General features: G+C 38.5%; 1 long non-coding RNA gene across 1 annotated transcript in view; it reads left to right on the forward strand.

Annotated features, from left to right (window-relative positions):
• Nucleotides 1-973: 973 nt before the first annotated feature.
• LOC136792276 (uncharacterized) overlaps nt 974-18424 on the forward strand; it is a 210666-nt gene continuing 193215 nt past the window's right edge. Inside the window, exon 1 of the long non-coding RNA XR_010835840.1 lies at nt 974-1135. This is a non-coding gene — a long non-coding RNA (uncharacterized lncRNA). The remainder of the gene's footprint in view (nt 1136-18424) is intronic.

Consider the following 18424-nt stretch of genomic DNA (forward strand, 5'->3'; position numbering starts at 1 on the left):
ACCCTTTGATCAACATCTTCCCATTTCCCCCACTCCCAGCCCCTGGCAACCACCATTCTATTCTCTCTTTCTATGAGTTCAATCTTTTTCTTTTTTTAGAGTGCATATATAAGTGATACCACACAGTGTCTTTTGTGACAAACTGAGCCTGGGTCTTTGTGAGGCTGGGTACCTACTGTCCAGTCTCCCTGCATACACCAAGCCATCATTCCTTTTCGGGGTCCTGCCATCTCCTCACTTTGCGGAAGCTTTTTTGTTCTCAGTTCCTTTCCTAGTCTTGGGAGAACCTCTCCCTTCAAGCATTCACCTTATTTCCTTCTTTCCTTCCCCTGCAGACCTAGCCTAACTCCTTAAACGAGTTTAGACTTTTAGGGAAAAAAAAAATCCAGAAAGATGCATAATCTTTAGGCAACTTCTGCTTGGGCCTTACAACGTGAATTTCCCTGAGAAGAAAACATAAAGACCTGGTGGCCATCTTGTAACAGGGAGGGAAAATTATAGGAAAAAGAAAACACATGTGAATCTCACCATTTTAGTTTCAGCAGTGGTTTCAGGGTGTGGAACATGGGAGTTAAGTTTCTCTAGAGTTCCTTACACTCCTTCAACACTTGTAAGAACCAACTTCTCAGCCCTCCTTGAAATCAACAAGTCACGTTAAAGGCAGTCAATGCAGTTTTAGTCATTTCTGACCTATTTTACAGCCCCTGTATTTTTTTCACTGGCAAATGCAGCATGATTCTTCTCACAACAGGGATTTCAGACGGTGGCAGTGCAATGTATACCAGTGCAGGTTCCAGGGAAGCAATTATATTTGACCAGAGTTTTAAAATAGACGTTTGTTTCATAATATCGGAGAAGGTCATCCAGAGGTGATGACTGCAGTCTGACCCGTGATCTGGCCCCGGGCAATTGGAGGCTCCTCCCCCTCCCCCTCCTCCTCCCCCTCTCCTTGGAATTTTACATTCCGCCCACCATTCCACAGCTCGGGCTGTTTCAAGGATGTAGCCTTGAGAGAGTAAGGTGGTGTTGAGACCATCTGAAGTGAATATAGGACTGAACCCCTATATGACCTTTTAAGAGTCTGGTGGCCAAGTGTGGCGTTCTACTCATCTTGCCTCCGCCCAAGACAAGCCTCGTAAGTTCTCTTGTTTATTAAACCTTATAAGTAAGTTGTCTTGCTTAGAAAACCTGCCACTTACCAATCCGGAGTGGGCTGCCTCTTTTCTCCTCTCTCCTTGCCCTCCGTGTGTGTGGTGGGGGGCTGGGATTCGGCGTGGGAGTGGGGAAGGCGAACAATTTGCAAGCCAACGCGTAGAATTGAGATCAGCCAATTACCTTAACTTCTGTAAAGTACTACGTACCAGATCAAACAGAACAAAACTGTGAACTTTGGTTGTCCGTGACCTTGGCATAGTTACGTGACCTCCGAGGAATCCCTGACAAACTGCCACTTCCCACAGCAGTTTCGTTGGTCTCTTTTTTTTTTCCTTACTATTTCCACCCTTCCTAGCCTATTCTCTTCCTCATTATTTACTCTTTCTAGCTCTCCATGTTCTCTCTCTCCTTTCTCTGTACTTTCCTTAATTTTCTATTCTAGAATAGTTATTTTCCAGCTCCATTGGGGACAATCAGGACTAAAGAGGTTGTTAATTTCAACATGGAGATGTTTCCTTTCATCTGAAGAACTGCTTTTTTTTTCTCATTAAGAGAATGTCGCAGGTATATAATTCGACATCCTTTTTTTTCTAGCCCAGGTATCTAAACTATAATTTAGGGAACCAATATAATCTCAGTAAATACCATTCCTCGAGTTCTCATCAGAGAAAATAAGGTAATAAGACCAATTTTCTTTATACCAGCACAAGTAGTTAGGTTTCTAAGTTGATACTCCCTTGGATCTTTTGAAGACCAAGCATTTGTACTGAGGTCAGGACTTTAATTGTGAAAGTCCAAAGATTTTTATTTCCATTAGGAAGCCACACAGAAAAAATGCTGTTACTATTTCTGCAGCAGCATTTTTCTGGAGGTGGTTATTGTCAGACCACCTGGCAATACACTTACATTGAAGCACTTGAAGCACTTACATTGCTTCAAGTAAATAAAAAATATGTATCAACAGAGTCCAAATATTTCAATTCAACAAACAACAAAGATGATAAAAGTAATTTCTGTCCCTTGGGCCAAATTTAGGTCACTGCCTATAAATAAAGTTTTATTGGGACACAGCCATAGTCATTCTTTTCTGTATTGGCTATGGCAGCTTTTGTGCTACAGCAGCAGGTTAGAATAGTTGTGATAGAGACAGAATGGTTCAAAAAGCCTAAAATATTTACTGTCTGGCCCTTTGCAGAAGGTGTTTCTGACCCTGCTATGGACGCTAACATTTAAGGTGGGAAGTGGTGTGGAGGGTGGGCAAGGAGACACAGACTCCTTTTCCTCACTGGATGAAGAGGCAAAGTCCGCTGTGTTTCCATTGTATCCAGTATATACTTCTTCTGTAGTACTTGTCACTGCGTAATTGCAGTTATCATTTTTAAATAGCCATCTCTTTTACTGTTAGATTGTGTTTATTCAACACTTATTGAGGATCTACTTTGTGCCAGGCATTGTTCTATGCATGGAAGATATGGCGGTAAGTAACGATAACAACAGCAAGATGTTGGTTCTCTCTCTCTCACCATGGAGTTCACAGTCTAGATCTGGGGTTGCAAATCCAAAGGACTCCAGAGACCGGGATGGTGATGTAAATGAGTGAAGCAGCCCAGGTGTCTTAGTCTCTTTGAGATGCAATGACAAAATACCATAGACCAAGTGGCTTATAAACAACAAACATTTCTTTCTCATAGTTCTGAAGGCTGGGAAGCCCAAGATCAGGGAGGGAACCAGCAAATTCGATGTCTGATGAGACCCAGCTTCTCATTGACAGCCATATTCTCACTGCAACCTCACATGGTTCAAGGAGCAAGCAAGCTCTCTGGGGCACTACTCCCATTCATGAGGGATACACCTTCATGAGCTAACCACCTCCCCAAAGTCCCAGCTCCTAATATTATCCCCCTTGGGGGTTAGGATTTCAACAGATGCATTTTGGTGGGGACACGGACATTCAGACCATAGCACCAGGTGTAAGACGGATTCACTTGTTTGACTAGCAAATGTTTACAAATAGTTTTTACTTCCACAGAGTTTGTGCTGTTTCATGGTTTTCCTGAAACATGAGTTACTCTTGGATTATCCTCGAGATATATTTCTCTCCTATGAGAAAGACAACAGTGTATGATGATAAACTACATCATCATAGGGGGACTAATGCTTGGCTTCAGTGTCAAGGAGACAAAAGGGACTGGTGGGGACTGGTGGAGATGAATTCCTTCCTCAGAGGAGATACCAGCTTCTCAACTCCAGGGCATTACTGTTCAGTCTCCTCCTCTTCATCCTCCTCCTCCTCCTCCTCTTTTTCTTCTTTTCAGGAGAGTAATGTAAGCTGGATAGCTGATCTGGATTTTATGTGAACTCCTAATCTTTAAATGTTGGCTCAACTAAAAAAGTACCATGCAGGCCAAACTCAATATATGCCAGTCAGATTTTGTTTATAGTTCATCAGTTTGTGTTCCCTGTGTGAGAACTGTGTAAGGTCCTTGGGAATAAGTACTTTGTTTTAAGAATCGTAACAATATTCTCAATGATTCCTTACTTATGTGATTATCCTTCCTATTTTACAGATAAAAATGAGGTTCAGATAGAAATAACTTGTCTGAGAGTCTGAAGATCTCTTCCTCTTTCCCCAAGAAAATAGTACTGAAATCACAGGGCTTTTGTAAAAATTCAGAGGTAATATTTGCAAAAGTTTTTTTGCAAACCATAACACATGGTATTGATGTTTATTTATAAAGTAACAAAGGAGAGCTTCCATAATCTCTGGAAGAGTTGGCGAAGAGACAATCACTTGTTTTCTTGGCAGAGATGGACTTTGATGTGGCCCTTCCCAGAAGACTGGAACTTTAGAGATGTGGACAAAGAGGGCATTTCAGGCAGAGGAAACTGCCTGGGCCAAGGCCAGGGTGTCATTTCCTGAACTGTTTCTGGGAAGCCCATCGTAGCACAGGGTTTGAGAAATGCTGGCCTAGTTATGTGTAGCTCAAGAGTCCATTTAGGGAACTGAGTGTAAGTGTGGGACTGGGTGTCCTGGACACATGTTTGAAGAGGTAGGAAATTGCCAAATTGGAGAGGGTCTGAAGGGCCAAGCTGGAGAATTTGAGCTTTATTCTGTAGCAAATAAGCATCATCAGAGGTTTGGGGCAGGCAAGAGATATGCTTATATTTGAGTTTAAGGAGGAATAATCTTCTTTAACAGTGACAGGCATGATGGAGAGCTATGGGGAAAGGACCAGAAGCTGGGAAGCCAGTTTGTCCATCTCGGAAGTCACTCAACAAGTACAAATGAAGTGTGAGATTGGGAAAACTTTTCCATAATCTTTCTCTTGTCCTCAATAAGGGTGGAGTTTTTACTTTGCTTGTACATAATAAGGAGGTATTTGGATCTAGGCTGTAGATTTCTTCAGGAGAACCTGAAGGACTTTTGCATTATTGAATTTCATCCTTGGATCACCAGCTGTTTGAAGGAGAAAAGTGAAAGCTCTGGACAGAGTGGTAAACATAAGTTTTTGTTTGGAAAAATTTAACTGTGTGAAGAAAAATCCATATTGGTGGTACTACTTGATGTTCTGATGTTCTTGAAATCCAGTACATTAGATTTGTGTGCTGGCTCTACAGTGGTATGCTAGTTTAGGCTGTCGGTGGGAAGCTCTCAAACTCTACACTCCACCCCTAACCTTGTTTTAGTGGCAGTAATTACTCTCTGCTTTATTCACTTGCTTCAGAATATTATCCAGTTTAGCAATTTATATGAACTTAATTTCTTACCATCATTTCGGAGTTGCTTAGGATGTTTTAGTTGTGGATGTTTTTAATGTTTCCTTTCCCCTGTAGGATTCTTTAATCTAACAGATCATAACTCATCTGCTTCTGTTGAAAGTTGGTTTTCCAGGTCTGCTACACACAGGCTTTTGGAAAAGACACAGTCAAAAGACTATCTTTGTGATCTGTTATTCCCATGTTTAGGTCAGCATTCCGCATCCATAGATGTTTAAATATAGATGTCTGATAACTCTTTGTAAGTCTCTAATTTCTACTTTAGTTTGTAAATAGTCATCTCAAGAGAAAACCAGGAAAAAAAAAATCCCAAGTGGAAGGAGTTTCTGCAGATGGATTCAGATTAGCATTATTCACTAGCCTCAGCAGTCTGTGCTGGTTAATAATCGCTAACACACTGCACTTGGGGAGATTACTTATTAGGTGGTATAAATGTCCCTTCAAAGACATTCTTACTATTTCATTTAAAAGGCAATGAATTAGCTCTGGACATCTTCCATCTATAATTTCTATCTAGTGGAACTGAGCTTCTACATAACATATTAGATTTTAGTGCTGGGAAAATTTCACCATCAAGTAGCATCTTGTTTCTTTAGTGAGGGAAAGAATTGAAGACAAGGACAGTGTCAGGAGTGATGATAAAATTTACATATCATTTTTTGACACAAATTGTTCTAAATTTATTTTTAAAGTATCAAGTAAGTGCATATTTAGATCAGGAAATATATACAATTTGACACATTATTTGAAAACTACTCAAATTTTATGGTATGGAGTGTAATAGTTTAAATTCTAAAGACATTCAGACCTGGGTTCTGTCTGATCTCAGTCACCTGTTAGATGTGACTTGGGTAAATTACTCAACCTCTGTGAGCCTCAATTTCCTCAGTGCAAAAGGAGGATAATAACAGTGATGCTATATGATGTTTTTGAAGGTTAAATATACAGTGCACGAAAAACCCTTAGCAGAGTACATGGCACAGGGTAGGCCTTTAATAAATGGTGGTTATAATTATTATTCAATCAAATTCTTCTAGGAATTAATCTATTCCTTGTTTTTAAGTTTGATGTATAATTTTGGAATAAATTCTTTTCGACATTACTTTGTAGAGTTTGAAATGAGAATGACTAGTTTAGAATTCAGGTTCTATCATTTATTTAATTGTGTGATCATGGACAAGTCATTCGTTCATTCCTGCATTCATCTACTTGTGCATTTATTCAGTGTAATTTGTTGCCATTCTATGCCAGGTTTGAGGTATTGGGGATAAAGAGGCGAAGAAGAAAGACAAGGCTTTTATCCATATAATGCTTACATTTTAGTAAGACATGTGAAACAAACAAAAATATAACAAAATAAACAGAAAATAATAAAATAAAATACTTTGAAATGATGTTATAAAGAAAATAGAAACAGGCCATTGTGTTGGCAGGTAATTGGGAGGGATAGCACTAGATAGAGTTGCAAAGTCTGAGAAGATGTATTTCACTTAAGACTTGATTCACTAAACTGCCAAACATGCAGGGATCTGTGAGAAGAATATTCTAGAGAGAACTATTGGGGAAGGCCATGTACACCATGGACGAGTTTGGATGCAATTTTAAGAATAATAGGAAGTCACTGGAAAATTTTGATCAGGAGAAAGTCATGTTCTGATTTTTATTATTTAATCTTTTGGGGGATCTTTTTCTTACATGTAAAAAGTGGACCGTAATGGTAGTTACCAGATAGGATACCAGAGGATTACAAGAATAGTGCAAATAAAGCACTTGGCACTGGCATATATAACCACAAAGTAAAGGTTGACCATTGTTATTTTTGTGTAATTGATGTTGTTTTTAGTACAGCTGCTTTGGACTGAATTGTGCCCCCCCCATTCATAAGTTGAAGTGCTAACCCCGCATTGTGACTGTATTTGAGATAGGGCCTTTAGGAGGTAACTGATGTTAAATGAGGTCATAAGTGTAGGGCCCTTATCCAGTGGGCTGGTGCTCTTTTCTTTTTTTTTTGATTTGAATTTTGTTTTATTTATTTATTTTTATACAGCAGGTTCTTACTAGTTATCTATTTTATACATTAGTGTATATATGTCAATCCCAATCTCTCAATTCATCCCACCACCACCTCCTCCCCATGCCCCCCGGCTTTCCCCCATGTAATCCATATGTTTGTTCTCTACATCTGTGTCTCTATTTCTGTTTTGCAAACCAGTTCATCTGTACCATTTTTCTAGATTCCACATATATATGTTAATAAACGATATTTGTTTTTCTCTTTCTGATGTACTTCACTCTGTATGACAGTCTCTAGGTCCATGCATGTCTCTACCAATGACCCAATTTCGTTCCTTTTTCTGGCTGAGTAATATTCCATTGTATATATGTACCTCATCTTCTTTGTCCATTTGTCTGTCAATGGGCATTTAGGTTGCTTCCATGACCTGACTACTGTAAACAGTGCTGCAGTGAACATTGAGGTGCATGTGTCCTTTTGAATTATGGTTTTCTCTGGATATATGCCCAGTAGTGGGATTGCTGGTTCGTATGGTAATTTATTTTTTGTTTTTTAAGGAACATCCATACTGTACTCCATAGTGGCTTTATCAATTTACATTCCCACCAACAGTGCAAGAGGGTTCCCTTTTCTCCACACCCTCTCCAGCAGTTGTTTGTAGATTTTCTCATGATGCCCATTCTAGGTGGTGTGAGGTGATATCTCATTGTGGTTTTGATTTGCATTTCTCTAATAATTAGTGATTTTGAGAAGATTTTCATGTGCCTCTTGGCCATCTGTACGTCTTCTTTGGAGAAATGTCTATTTATGTCTTCTGCCCATTTTCTGATTGGCTTGTTTTTTTTTTTTTTTTTTGATATTGAGCTGCATGAGCTGTTTATATATGTTGGAGATTAATCCTTTGTCCATTGATTCATTTGCAAATATTTTCTCCCATTCTGAGGGTTGTCTTTTTGTCTTGTTTATAGTTTCCTTTGCTGTGCAAAAGCTTTTAAGTTTCATTAGGTCCCATTTGTTTATTTTTGTTTTTATTTCCATTACTGTAGGAGGTGGATCAAGAAAGATCTTGCTGTGATTTATGCCAAAGAGTGTTCTGCCTATGTTTTCCTCTAAGAGTTTGATAGTGTCTGGTCTTACATTTAGGTCTCTAACTCATTTGAGTTTATTTTTGTGTATGGTGTTAGTGAATGTTCTAATTTCATTCTTTTACATGTAGCTGTCCAGTTTTCCCAGCACCACTTATTGAAGAGATTGTCTTTTTTCCATTGTATATTCTTGCCTCCTTTGTCATAGATTAGTTGACCATAGGTGCATGGGTTTATCTCTGGCCTTTCTATCCTGTTCCATTAATCTATATTTCTGTTTTTGTGCCAGTACCATATTGTCTTGATTACTGTAGCTTTGTAGTATAGTCTGAAGTCAGGGAGTCTGATTCCTCCAGCTCTGTTTTTTTTCTGTCAACATTGCTTTGGCTATTAGGGGTCTTTTGTGTCTCCATACAAATTTTAAGATTTTTTTGTTCTAGTTCTGTGAAAAAATGCCATTGGTAATTTGACAGGGATTGCACTGAATCTGTAGATTGCTTTGGGTAGTATAGTCATTTTCACAATATTGATTCTTCCAATCCAAGAACATGGTATATCTCTCCATCTGTTTGTGTTATCTTTGATTTCTATCATCAGTGTCTTATAATTTTCTGCATACAGGTCTTTTTTCTCCTTAGGTAGGTTTATTCATAGGTATTTTATTCTTTTTGTTGCAGTGGTGAATGGGATTGTTGCCTTAATTTCTCCTGATCTTTTCGTTGTTAGTATATAGGAAGGTAAGAGATTTCTGTGAATTAATTTTGTATCCTGCAACTTTACCAAATTCATTGATTAGCTCTAGTAGTTTTTTAGTGGCATCTTTAGGATTCTCTATGTATAGTATCATGTCATCTGCAAACAGTGACAGTTTTACTTCTTCTTTTCCAATTTGTATTCCTTTTATTTCTTTTTCTTCTCTAATTGCTGTCACCAGGACTTCCAAAACTATGTTGAATAATAGTGGTGAGAGTGGACATTCTTGTCTTGTTCCTGATCTTAGAGGAAATGCTTTCAGTTTTTCACCATTGAGGAGGACGTTTGCTGTGGGTTTGTCATATATGGCCTTTATTATGTTGAGATAGGTTCCCTCTGTGGCCACTTTCTGGAGAGTTTTTATCATGAATTGGTGTTGAATTTTGTCAAAAGCTTTTTCTGCATCTATTGAGATGATCATATGGTTTTTCTTCTTCAGTTTGTTAATATGGTGTATCACATTGATTGGTGTATATTGAAGAATCCTTGCATCCTTGGGAAAAATCCCACTTAATCATGGTGTATGATCCTTTTAATGTGTTGTTGGATTTTGTTTGCTAGTATTTTGTTGAGGATTTTTGCATCTATATTCATCAGTGATATTGGTCTGTAATTTTCTTTGTCTGATTTTGGTATCAGGGTGGTGGTGGCCTTGTAGAATGAGTTTGGGAGTGTTCCTTCCTCTGCAATTTTTTGGAAGAGTTTGGGAAGGATGGGTGTTAGTTCTTCTCTAAATGTTTGATAGAATTCATCTGTGAAGCCATCTGGTCCTGGAGTTTTGTTTGTTGGAAGATTTTTAATCACAGTTTCAATTTCATTACTTGTGATTGGTCTGTTCATATTTTCTATTTCTTCCTGGTTCAGTCTTGGAAGGTTGTACCTTTCTAAGAATTTGTCCATTTCTTCCAGGTTGTCCATTTTATTGGCATAGAGTTGCTTGTAGTAGTCTCTTATGATGCTTTGTATTTCTGCAGTGTCTATTGTAACTTCTCCTTTTCTATTTCTAATTTTATTGATTTGAGTCCTCTCCCTCTTCTTCTTGATGAGTCTGGCTAATGGTCTATCAATATTGTTTATCTTCTCAAAGAACCAGCTTTTAGTTTTATTGATCCTTGCTATTGTTTTCTTTGTTTCTATTTCATTTATTTCTGCTCTGATCTTTATGATTTCTTTCCTTCTACTAACTTTGGTTTTGTTTGTTCTTCTTTCTCTAGTTCCTTTAGGTGTAAGGCTAGATTGTTTATTTGAGATTTTTCTTGTTTCTTGAGGTAGGACTGTATTACTGGAAACTTTTCTCTTAGAACTGCTTTTGCTGCATCCTATAGATTTTCGATCGTCGTGTTTCCATTGTCATTTGTTTGTAGGTATTTTTTGATTTCCTCTTTGTTTTCTTCAGTGATCTCTTGGTTATTTAGTAATATATTGTTTAGTCTCCATGTGTTTGTGTTTTTTATGTTTTTCTCCCTGTAATTGATTTCTAATCTCATAGGGTTGTGGTCGGAAAAGATGCCTGATATGATTTCAATTTTCTTAAATTTACCGAGGCTTGATTTGTGAGCCAAGATGTGGTCTATCCTGGGGAATGTTCCGTGTGCACTTGAGAAGAAAGTGTAATCTGCTGTTTTCGGATGGAATGTCCTATAAGTATCACTTAAATCTATCTGGACTTTTGTGTCATTTAAAGCTTATGTTTCCTTATTAATTTTCTGTCTGGATGATCTGTCCATTGGTGTTAGTGAGGTGTTAAAGTCCCCCACTATTACTGTGTTACTGTTGATTTCCTTTTTTATAGCTGTTAGCATTTGCCTTATGTATTGAGGTTCTCCTATGTTGGGTGCATATATATTTGTAATTGTTATATATTTTTTTGGATTGATCCCTTGATCATTATGTCTTCCAGGCCACATATCTGTCCCTCTGCCTCAATTATTCTGCTTTTGATTCCTTCTAGTGTATTTTTCATTCCAGTTATTGCATTGTTCATCTCTGTTTGTTTGTTCTTTAATTTTTCTAGGTCTTTGTTACACATTTCTTGCATCTTCTCGATCTTTGCCTCCATTCTTTTCCTGAGGTCCACTATCATTATTCTGAATATTTTTTCTGGAAGGTTGCCTATCGCCACTTCATTTAGTTATTTTTCTGGGGTTTAATATTGTTCCTTCATCTGGTACATAGTCCTTTGCCTTTTCATTTTGTCTGTCTTTCTGTGAATGTGGTTTTTGTTCCACAGGCTGCAGGATTGTAGTTCTTCTTGCTTCTGCTTGTTCCCTCTGCTGGATGAGGCTATCTAAGAGGCCTGTGCAAGCTTCCTGATGGGAGGGACTGGTGGTGGGTAGAGCTGGGTGTCGCTCTGGTGGGCAGAGTTCAGTAAGACTTTAATCTGCTTGTCTGCTGATGGGTGGGGCTGAGTTCTCTCCCTGTTGGTTGTTTGGCCTGAGGCAACCCAGCACTGTAGCCTACAGGTTCTTTGGTGGGGCTAATGGCAGACTCCAGGAAGGTTCATGCAACGAGTACTTCCCAGAACTTCTGTTGCCGGTGTCCTTATCCTCAAGGTGAGACCCAGCCACATCCTGCCTCTGCAGGAGACCCTTCAACACTAGCAGGTAGGTCTGGTTGCGTCTCCTATGGGGTCACTTCTCCTTCCCCTGGGTCCCAATGCACACACTACTCTTTGTGTGTCCTCCAAGAGTGGAGTCTCTGTTTTCCCCAGTCATGCCAAAGTCCTGCAATCAAATCCCACTAGCCTTCAAAGTCTGATTCTCTTGGAATTCCTCCTCCCATTGCCGGACCTCCAGGTTGGGAAGCCTGACATGGGGCTCAGAACCTTCACTCCAGTGGGTGGACTTCTGTGGTGTAATTGTTTTCTAGTTTGTGAGTCACCCACCCAGTGGTTATGGGATTTGATTTTATTGTGACTACACCCCTCCTACCATCTCATAAGTTCCAGTGTCTTCCTGTCAATGATTGTTCAGCAGTTAATTGTGATTTTGGTGCCCTTCTGGGCTGGTGCTCTTATAAGACTAGGAAGAGACACAGACCTTTATGGGCCATGAGTTTGGATGGAGTGCTCTCTAGCCTTACTTGGTTTTGTATGTGGGGAGCAGCAAGCATCTGGGGAGACACACTGGCCAGGGGTAGAGGCATTGTCTAAGGTTGTGAACCAGGAACAAGGTTTATTTTAGCTAATACTCTGAGCAAATGAACTAAGCAGTCATGACTTCTAGGTTCATTAGCTCTGAAGCAGTGCTTTACAAGTCTGGCTGCATATACAATAACTGGGAGAATTTTCAAAATCACAGATTCCTGGATTCTGCCTACAGAGATTTTGATTTAATAGTTCAGTGATAGAGCCCTGTAATACGTATTTTTGACACAATATCTCAAACTCTCTGCTAAGTTAGGAATGTACTGGTTTTAGAATATTTCTCAGTAACCTAAAATGATGTCATAATGTGTGGTCAAACACATCAGACTTGTATCTAGAGAACACCAGTCCCTAGGAAATTCTGATTATTTAAACTTAGAGTTTATGAGTTTTTTTAAAAAATGAAGTTCTACTATGTAAAACATGCTTTTAAGAGGTTTATATAATGGTTTTGTACATGTCCTCTGGACATAGGATTTATAGACTGAAATCCCAGTGACACTACTTACTAGCCATGCAATGTTGGGCAAATTATTTGACTCATTTTATTCATCTATAAATGGGATGATGATGATAATGCCCCAAATCCTAGAACAAATCTGATTAACATCAACATAAAAAGAAATATAAAATTTGAATAGTCCCAAAACTATTAAATTAATTGAATCCATAATTAAAAACTTTCCCACAGATTAAACTCCAGCTCAGGTGACTTCACTAGTTTATTCCAGAAAATAATAAGAAATAATGTCAATCTTACACAAACTCTTTCGGATTAAGGAAAAGGAGAGAATACTTTCCATCTTTTTAATGAAATTTGCAAAACAATTAAAAACCCTGAGAAGGGGCTTCCCTGGTGGCGCAGTGGTTGAGAGCCCGCCTGCCGATGCAGGGGACACGGGTTCGTGCCCCGGTCCGGGAAGATCCCACATGCCACGAAGCGGCTGGGCCCGTGAGCCATGGCCGCTGAGCCTGCACGTCCAGAGCCTGTGCTCCGCAACGGGAGAGGCCACAACAGTGAGAGGCCCACGTAATGCAAAAAAACAAAAAAACAAACAAACAAAAAACCAAAAAAACCCCCTGAGAAGCATATTACAAAAATAGAGTTATTATTGGTCACTCTCAATCATTGTACAAAATAGTTAACATTAGCAGGCCTGAGATGCTATCCTTAGAAAGGCCTGCTTACAAGGTTGGTGTTTGGCTAGCAACTGGAAACTTGGATTTCAGGAGTAGTCCCACCATTCCCCGCCTGACAAGAGTGAATGGTGGACCTAAACTGTTTGTACAAACAACATGGTTAGTCTGGAAATCTGGAATTTTAGTATGTGCTAGGCAGAGTACCTATGGGACCAGTCTGGGATAAAAACCCTGGGCACTGAGGCTCTAATGAGCTTCCCTGGTGGATGACACTTCTTCTGTGTTGTCACAATGAAATGCTGGAGGAATTAAGCATGTCCTGTTTGACTCAACCAGGAGAGGACTCTTGAAACTTGTTCCTGGTTTAGTCCATTCTTCACGTCTTGTGCTTTTTCCCTTTGTTGAATTTGCTTTATATCCTTTTGCTTGTATAACTAAATACTGAATCCTGTGAGTCCTTCTAGGAAGTCATAAAACCTGCAGGTATCCTTGGAGACCCCCAACAGATTCATGCCCTATAGCTTTAACCAAGTCAATAAGTCATGAAAAAGCAATAAAAGATATAAGAATTATTTGCATATGATCATATGTGTAGAATTAAAAAAATAAATTTAGCTAGGTTGCTAGGAACATCATCAAAATTTTTCAAATTGGCAATGTTTCTGTATAACAGTAAAAGATTATAGGATAATCCAGTAGCATCAAAATAGTATTAAGGACCCTAGAGTAAATCTAATAGATGTGTAAAACCCTTCACAGAAAAATATAAAATATTACTGAGAGAAATTAAAGAAGGCCTAAATATTTCAATGGATGTGCCATATTCATGGATTAGAAGATTCAATATAATAAATATGAAAACTCTTTCCAAATTGATTTTTAGGTTCAATGAAATGTCAATTAAAATTCAAATAATTTTTTAGTAGAAAGTGTCAAGCTGATTTTAAAATTTAAATGGAAATGCTGAGGACCAAAATTAGCTAAGATTCCTTTGAAGAACAAGATAGGATGACTCATTTTATTCCATAGTGTCATAAATAAAAATATATGTATGTATACAGATTGCATATATGTCTCTGTGTGTATATATATATATATATATACACACACACACACACACACACACATATTTTTATTTGTGACAATGATTTCATTATAGTGTAGCAGGGAAAGAAAAATCTTCTCAATTAATGTGCTGAGTCAATTGTTTATCCATATGGAAAACAATATCCTAGATCCCACAGAAATCATCCCAGATGAGTTATAGGCATAAATATGAAAAAGTAAAACAATAAATAATAAAGCTTCTAGAAGAGGACTATTCAGTAGAACTTTCTGTGATGACAGAAATATTCTATAACCGTGCTGGCCTTTACAGTGGCCACTAGACCTGTGTGCCTATTGAGCCCTTGAAATGTTGCTAGTGTGAATGAGAAACTGAATCTTTATTCCTTAAAAGTTTTAGTTGATAGAAATTTAAATTTAAATAGTCACATGTAGTTAGTGGCTACAGTAATTCACAGTGCAGTTATTGAGTATATTATAGGAGACTATCTTTATAACGTTGAAATGAGGAAAGATGTCTTAAAGAGGACAGCAAATGAGCAATTAAAAAGGGAAATATAATAAATTAGACTACATTAAAATAAATAATTTTTGTTCATGAATATTAGACCATGAGATAATAGTACTGTCATATCAGAATATTAAAATTCAAAACACTTAAAAAATACCAAGGGTTAGTGATGATGCAACAGGCATCTTCATACCCTGCTGGTAGGCATATAAGTTAGTTCAGCCACTTTGGGAAACAATTTGGTATTTGTGTCCTAAAGTTGAAGACATGTGTACCCTATAACTCAATTAGTATTCTCCCAACAGCAACATAAGCACATGTGCTCTAAATGACATGCCTAAGGATAGTCGAAGCAGTAATATTAGTTATAGCCCAAACCAAGAAAAAACCCAAATAACCATCATGAGTGAAACATATGTATAAATTATGGTAGGTTCATACAATGGAATTTTTTATAATAATAAAAATGAATGAACTACAACCACACAAATAAACATAGATTAATCTTACAAATATAGAGTAAAAGGAGGGAGACTAAAGAGAGTATCTAATGTCTTGTTCCACTTACATAACATTCAAAAACAGGCAAACCGGAACTGTGGGTTTAGAAGTCGGGATAGTAGTTGTCTTGGTTGAGGAGTGGAGAATAGTGATTGGAAAGGGGCCTGAGGGAAACTTCTGGGCTGCTGGTGTTTTATTTCTTCACCTGGTAACTGGTTACATGGATATGTTTGCTTTGTGATGAGACATTGAGCTATGCAATTATGTTTCGTACACTTTTCTGAATATATGCTTTACCTCCATAAAAATACAGATTAATGAATAAATTAGATCATAAAAAGGGAGTTGCAAAATAGACTAAATATAGATCTTAAGACGCTTCATGTCAAATGTGTAAAGAACATGCACTCGTTTCAGAAATAATAAGTAATATTTTGTCCTTGTGTTACCATCAGTGTCCACGTCCATGTTAGGTCAGGTTTTGGCTGAGGGTGCAGGACCCACAGGTGGGCCAGCTCAGCTGGGCAGGAGAGAATAGGGTTGGCTTTCACACAGTGAGCACTGTGAGGCAGGCCAGCAGGGGCTTAGCTGGTATCTGGGAGGCCTGGCAGTGGTCTGAGGACAGATGTCCTGGCTGGTGGCTTAGGGCTGTCAAACTGGCAGCAGGCAGGCAGTGAGTGTCCAAGCCGGCAGGTGGTCGATGCAGGGAGGACTTTACAGCAGGTAGTACTGACCAGGCCATGGTAATAGCGCTCAGGGGTGGCTTCTGTGTCCTGAGAGGAATGGGAGGGAAGAGGTGCGATTAAATTCCCAGAGGAATATGGTACAAGGCAGGAAATCTGGAGGCAATTCAGTTCTTGAAAATAGGGTTCAATGTGGAGGTTTGGTCATGAGTGTCAGAGCCTGGAGCTATTTTGAGTCTACAGGTGAGAGGCTGGGCAGCTTGGAGACTTAGGAGAGGGAACTTGGCTGATACACAATGTATAGTACCCAGGAAAAAAAATAATAGAAACATAAAGTATTAGAACTGGAGGAGAACTGACAGCTCACTAAATTCAACTCCCTCATTTCATAGGAAAGGAGACTAATATTATTGAATACCACCCATTAATTCTTTTTGATAAGCAAATCCATCTGATCCTCGTAACCACCATGTGAAATAATCGTATTTTTAAAATTTTACATCTGGGTCAGAGAAGTTAAGTAACGTCCTCTGTGTCAGACAGCACCGTTAGTGCTATTTCCACTTTGTCAACTAGCAAGTTATGGCAGAGTGGGGTCCAAAATTCAGCCCTCTTGACTTGTAGGGTTATTCTATTTCCAACATGATAGAAATGACTGTAATTTTGTTTACATGGATTGACTGAAAAGGAGTGAATTAAAATTTCAATACCTCTCCTATCTCACTTGAGCTGAAAACATGGGTTGACTGATAATTTAAATGGGAAGCACTGGTTTCCTGTATTTGAGGGTTGTTGAAAATCTGATTGGTGCCCCAAATGGCCTCAAACGCCTCAAATACAGAGGGATGCTTGAATGTATCATACTGTATCTTTGGGTACCAGTTGAATTTTACATGTTCAGCCTTAGGTCAGAGCATGTAAAGCCAAAAAAAAAAAAAAAAAGGAAAAAATCAAGTAAGAAACTCTAGCCAACTATTCTGAAGCTCTTTTTGGATGAGAAGTGAGGTGATGGACTGGGGGAGGCTAATGACAGCCTTGCAGCCTGCGACAATCACAGACCTATTAGCCCTGCGGTAGGAGTGGGGAAGGCAATGGAAGAGCTCTGCTGGGATAGAGGAGAAATTTCCAAAGCCATCTGAAAAGCCAAATAATTACAGAGAGTTACCTGAAATTTAGCCAGAAACATAGCATGGACCAGTCACTTAACACCTTTATTCATCCTGTCTGAATTGCAGATAAAAGCTTTTTGTCTACCTACCTTATGGAGACACAAGAATACATGTAATTTTTGTTGTAAGGTTCTTCCAACTATTTCACAGAAAACCTATCTAAAGACAATGTATTGTTATTACCTTTTCTTTCTGCTTTGTGTCTAGGGAGATTTTGAAAGATGCTACAAATGGATTAGGTGGGTCAGGGATAAAATGTACCCCATCCTCCAGGAGCTTAAAATCTGTAGACCACAGACCATTTTCTCCCCCAGAAGCTACATGTAGAAATGGAAATGAATACATATTAATATGTATATAATGTCAAGAGATGTCACTGCATTGTTATATTGTGTTAAAACCCTTGCATTAGTCCTGTGAGTTTTTATCCTGGAAGTTTCTTTTTCTTTGTGATGCCAAATACTTGAATTCCCCTGAACACCTGGAGATTTGGAAGATTCTGTTTAGTGTATTATCAAAAAACATATAGACATTCCATTTCAATCCAGTTTTGGAACAGGTGTCATAAATAAACAAAATGCCCCAGGGGTAAGAAACACGTGGTTCTCTCTGTCCAGATTTCATTTTCTCAGGTGATAAAATGTACTTACATAGAGAAAAATATTCACGACTATGGTGTGAAAAAGAGGCTGTGCCTGCTTGATGATGAACTCTTGACACACAAACTAGGGTCTAGAGACAAGGTGGGGTGGTAGGAACTGTGGCTATTACTCACCATATGGAAACATGGGTCCAGTTTAGCTATATTTTTCAATTTTTCAAGAAAATTCAGAAATTTCCAGTTTTAATGTGCAATATCCTCTTTTTCAAACATTAGCAATACACTAAAAATCTTTTGAAATACTCTTTAGGGCAAATAAAACATACCTGTATGTCAAATTCTGTTTACAGATCTCTGTCTACAGTCTTTGAGGTAAAATCTTGGTGAGAAATTTGGATTTTAGTAGTGTGCAATGGGAAGCCATTGAGTCGTTTTAATAGCACTGATACAGTCTTATTTATATTTCCAAAACAACCTCCTGGCCACACTGTGGAGAGTGGCTTCTAGGTGGGCAAGAGTAAAAGAAGGTCATGGTCTTTGTCCAGGTGAGAGTTTGATGGGCCTTGGTATGTGGAGGTAGCAATAGGAGTAGATGAATTTGAGTTACAATCAATAGAAAAAAGAGGAATCATGGATGTCACATAGATTTGGGGCTGAAGCAGGGTAGATGGTGGTGCCATCTACTGAGATGGTGAAGAGGGGAAAGGATTAAGTTCCAGGTAGGAGCAGAACTCAATTCTGGATAAGTTCTTCCTCTAATTTCTTACACTGAATGCTTATTGACTTATTATTTCTCTTAAAATTGATAGCATTTCTGTTTGGCCC

This window comes from Kogia breviceps, chromosome 12 (genome assembly GCF_026419965.1).
Source record: "Kogia breviceps isolate mKogBre1 chromosome 12, mKogBre1 haplotype 1, whole genome shotgun sequence".
NCBI classification, from domain to species: Eukaryota; Metazoa; Chordata; class Mammalia; order Artiodactyla; family Physeteridae; genus Kogia; species Kogia breviceps.